The 4,493-nt window shown below is 46.7% G+C and overlaps 1 pseudogene; it reads right to left on the bottom strand.

The window, feature by feature from the left end:
* Positions 1–1,180: 1,180 nt before the first annotated feature.
* Positions 1,181–4,239, bottom strand: LOC144110205 (uncharacterized; annotated as a pseudogene).
* Positions 4,240–4,493: the final 254 nt, after the last annotated feature.

Genomic DNA, 4,493 nt, shown 5'->3' with positions numbered 1-4,493 from the left:
AAAAAACGATTTTTTTCTAATTTTACCTTACCCTGTGCCCTTAAATATTCCGTATAGGTTGGCAGCTCTCAAAAAGCCTAAAAACGCGGCGGTCGCTTCGTCACCGAGTGCCTTCTTTCCAACATTACTAATATTAGCAGAAACAAGAAAGCAAAGCGCCCACTAACGCAAGCGCACACGCTCAGACACACAGTAACGACGCAGTGCAGCAAATGCGGAGTGAACAACGCAGTGAAAGAAACACGAAAAGGAGGGAACACAATGTTGCACTCGAGCTGCAAATACGGCGAAAAGCGGGCCAAGGCGAAAGGTGCCAGCCTCGAGCAGAGCAGACTTCTTTCAGTATAGCTATCCGGACGAGCGCTCGAGCCAACGTTGACTGACCTAGAAGCAAAAAAGAGCAAAAACAATCCCTGTCCGCCGCAAAGCCCGGAGGCTGACAAAGGCCAATGCCACCTAGAACTAGTTTCAGGCCTGCTCACTGCCGCCGTGACGTCACGTGCCTTTACCGAGCCGCGCGGAAGCGGGAGGCTGTGAAGCGCATATCATCGCTTCCCGTGAAAAGAAGGAATGATCGTGACGAAGTGCACATGTGTAATAATTTTATTTTGCCTTTGCATTTTGATTGGCAGTGTATGTTATGAATGCATAATGCTTCAAAATCCGTGCATTTATCTGTATAGCAATTTATTATTCCACTAAAAATAGAGATTATGCGCCGTGGAACGTGTGACCGGTTTATAAGAGTAAAGTTCGATGGCCCAACAAAGTAACGAAATAAAAAAGGTAAATTTAATGAGACTTTATTTACACACACGCTTGGCACATACACACACATACACACTGTGTCCAGAAAACACATGGAAACTGTTGTTACTCATTTTGCAAACTTCTGCAATTTCCATTGTTGAATCGGTGTTTTTCTACTCTTCAGAACATCAGACTTCATGGAAACGTAGTTCTTCAGAAGAGTGTTTGCTGCTGCCACTAATATGTTCGTCAGCACAGTGTCAGGATGGTGACCATTGTTACAGACATCAAAATCCTCTGTTTCACAAAGATGTCTTGTGACAGCCACAAGTAGCTCCCTCTGTTTATGTGTTGCATGAAAACGTGCAGCATTCGCTTTGTTGGTAAGCTTCTCAAGACAATGTGGGCGTGTAGAACCGCATTAACGACAGCCGGTTGAGGAAACTTGAGAGCGCCTCTCGAGAGGTTTTCGATTAGGAGATTCCTTTCAAGTTGAACTTCCCGGTCCTCAGACGTAATATTCATGGCACAATACTGACAGGGCAGCTTCTTTAACGCGGCATGGGCGCAAAAGCCTGCGATGTATGTTATTACCGGCAGAATGGATTTCTTATTTCTTATATCATGATCTGACACCTTTATGCCGTACAACTGAGCTCCCTCAAGTGTTTCAGAACATGGCTTCTGCATTTCCTGCATATCTGGCAAAACCAAACTGTCTTGTAGCCTCAGTTTTTTCTCTGACTCAAAGCCTTGTTGGATTGAGATATGATAATTCGTTCCCGACAGCCGACGGTACTGTCCGAACCTTTCTTCCAGACTGTCGGTCTGAAATTTTCCCAGCAACACGTAGTCGAAATTCAATTCTTCAAGGCAGTACCGGCACAGTTCGACAAGCGAGTAACAAGTCAGCCGCAGCGCTGCATGTGTTTCAGTGGTTAGTGCGCCTGTATCCATCCTGATGTCTCGCCATGCGTCCAACCAATCCACGAATTTATTAAGAAATTCTATCTGCTTGTCAGCCAAACTTTTTACTGGCTCCTGGAGCGGATCTCGTAGGCGCCGGCCTTTGGAGGGGCTTTTCACGTTGACGATATGCCACCACTTCAGTATTAGGTCAATGAAATGCGCTGTCCCTGCGGCGTAGTTCAAATTAAGCTCGTCTCCGTGCATATTTAGAGCCTCCACCACAAATGAACTAAAAACCTTTAAAACAAGCTTCACATTCTGGCGCTCAATGTTGGATGGATGCAGTGCTTTGTAGCTCAATCCATAACCAAACTTTGAGACGCTGTGTTGCTCCGAAGCGTGCATGTCTCGAAGAGCTTTGAAAGACGCTCCATTAACCCGAACTAACGAAGATGTGCTAGGAAATTCAGGGTAGAAGATGCACGTTCCTAGATTTTTCTGGTTTAACCAGTTGTTTCTTATGCACTTCAGAAGATGGACTGGGTCAACTACATAAAAAAGGGGTCTTGATTCGTCTACTGGGTGAGGGTACACAATGTCAACTGTTCGCGTTTTAGAAACAAGGACAGCACTTTTCTGTTTATGGAATTATTATCTGTTATTACTGCGATGACAGTAAGCCCTGCATTCTCTAGCTCCAAAATTGTCTTTCTTAGGGCTGCATGCAATTGGACTGCGTCAATGTTAGATACTGGCAGAATGTGCGCGACATCCTTCTGGGCTGATAGCAAGGACGGGATCATAAAAACATGCGCAGTTTTGGCTGCTTCGCAAGAATTAGAAGCTGCCCCGGTCACTGATCCACCTTTGTATTCGAAGTACGGCTGAATATGGATCTCGTCCATCATTATAGTGACGATCTTTTCATGCGGTTTGAGAAGGCTTGATCGCTTCTTCACATAACGTAAAAACCCTTCATCGTCCTGCTCATTTCCAGGGTTGACGTTATATTGAGAACAGATTCGCATGAGTGTAGATCGATGTGGTAGTGCTAACTTGCCAGCACTGCGAATGAATCGGTAGGCGTGTGGGGAAACAGTGTAAAGAATACTGGAAAATATTAAAAGCTCAGCAGAGTACCGTGCTGAATGGTCCTTCTTGTGCAATAGGTCAAGTTGCTCATTATAAAGCCGAGCGCTTCTGTTTTCTCTTGCGGCAAAAGATCATCACACCTGAGGCTGTCCAGCAAAGAGAAAAGCAAGCTGAAACTTGCCTTCACTTTTTCATCCTTGTCGCAAACGTCTGGAGCCTTGAAACTTCTCATACTGTCTAGTGCAGTCTGAAGGCAGCGCAGATCGTCCAGTATACACGGGATGAGCAGGTCCTTCACAGGCACTTTCACGTTCCTCCAGAAGGCCGTAACCTCCATGTTCTTACTAACAATCACAGATCGTTCGACGTCTGGTGGGTCTTCACCCTCTATGTGAACAAAGAGAACAGCATGCTCTGCTTTTACAGAAGTCCAGTAGGTGGAGAGGTCGAGGCTTTGTAGGCGCGATACAAAGTCTTCATATGACTGCAGCTTATTTTGACGCTCTTGTTCTTCGTGCGATGAAATGGACTGCCGAATAGCTTCCTCTAGATGCGATGCTTCGCGGCGTTTCCTTTTTGCCTCTGGCTGCTGGCGCACTGGTGCGCATTCGCTCAAATAAGCAGGTGCATTAGGAAAAATTGTCAGCACTGCGTCCAACGTAAGCCGAGTAGCGCCCATGGGAGCTTCTACTGTCCTGCCGGTTCTTGGATCGGTGTACGTGGTAGTCGTCCTTAAGTACTCGGCCTTGAAATGGAGCTCGTTCACCTGCAAACCATTCACAAAAAATAAACGGTATATTACAGGCTTCGTGCTCCACATCCGCCTCATTTACTAAGCCACAAAACAAAAAGGAAAGCTACAAAAATCTCGATGAAGCGCGCTGACCAGCAAATACATTGGACAACAATCTACAGATCACTTCGAGCGTGCGCGTTAACTGATAATACGTCCTGGCGTTCCTGGAAAGAACGACATCACTCATGACTTGCGCGATCTTATAACGTTCCAGAACACAAATAAACACCCGTGAAATATCGGGTCTTACTGGCTGGCAAGTAAAAAACACACAAAAGACCATTATTTTCACTTCTGGAAAAAACATCCCTCGAGGCATGCGCACGGCGTTATAAAAATAGCGTATCTCATCACCACAAAGCGCCGCAGTCGAAGCGAACATTTCAGAACAGAAATAAACAGCCGTTACAATATCAGGGCTTACGCTGGCTGGCAAGTCAAAAGCGCACAAGAGATCATTATTGTAGAGCAAGAACCGGACATGCTGGAGGTGGTGCTTTTGGAGCGACTCGAATTACGTAGTATAAACGTACACATACCTTCGGATCACGGAGAGAACGGATATCGACGTCATCGCGACGAACAGCCTGCTCCCACTTTGCTCTTCGGTCATCCTTTGGGAACGAGAACACTCGAACCTTCGGCCCATTGTCGTCATTGCCGCGACAGTTGGGCACGCAGCATCGCCCCATTAGGACAGTTTGCAGGCGTACACTACACGAACATTCAGCGAGTGAAACGCTTCACATCACAACACAGCAGTTCAGAGACACAGAAAAACACGTCTTCTGCAGTCGCGAACAGAACCAGTCCAGAATAGAAACACCAGCATGCCGCGACAGGTCTCGTCAGGCTTAGCAAATCCTACTCTCGAGAACGGCGTGGGCACCTCCGCGCGGCGGAAAGCGTCGGTCAAAACTGACTGACGTCAGCAGTCGCGACAGGA

Source organism: Amblyomma americanum, chromosome 11, assembly GCF_052857255.1.
Source record: "Amblyomma americanum isolate KBUSLIRL-KWMA chromosome 11, ASM5285725v1, whole genome shotgun sequence".
In the NCBI taxonomy this organism is placed as follows: Eukaryota; Metazoa; Arthropoda; class Arachnida; order Ixodida; family Ixodidae; genus Amblyomma; species Amblyomma americanum.
The sequence above is the reverse complement of the archived record's forward strand: the minus strand, read 5'-3'. Positions and strand labels throughout refer to the sequence as shown.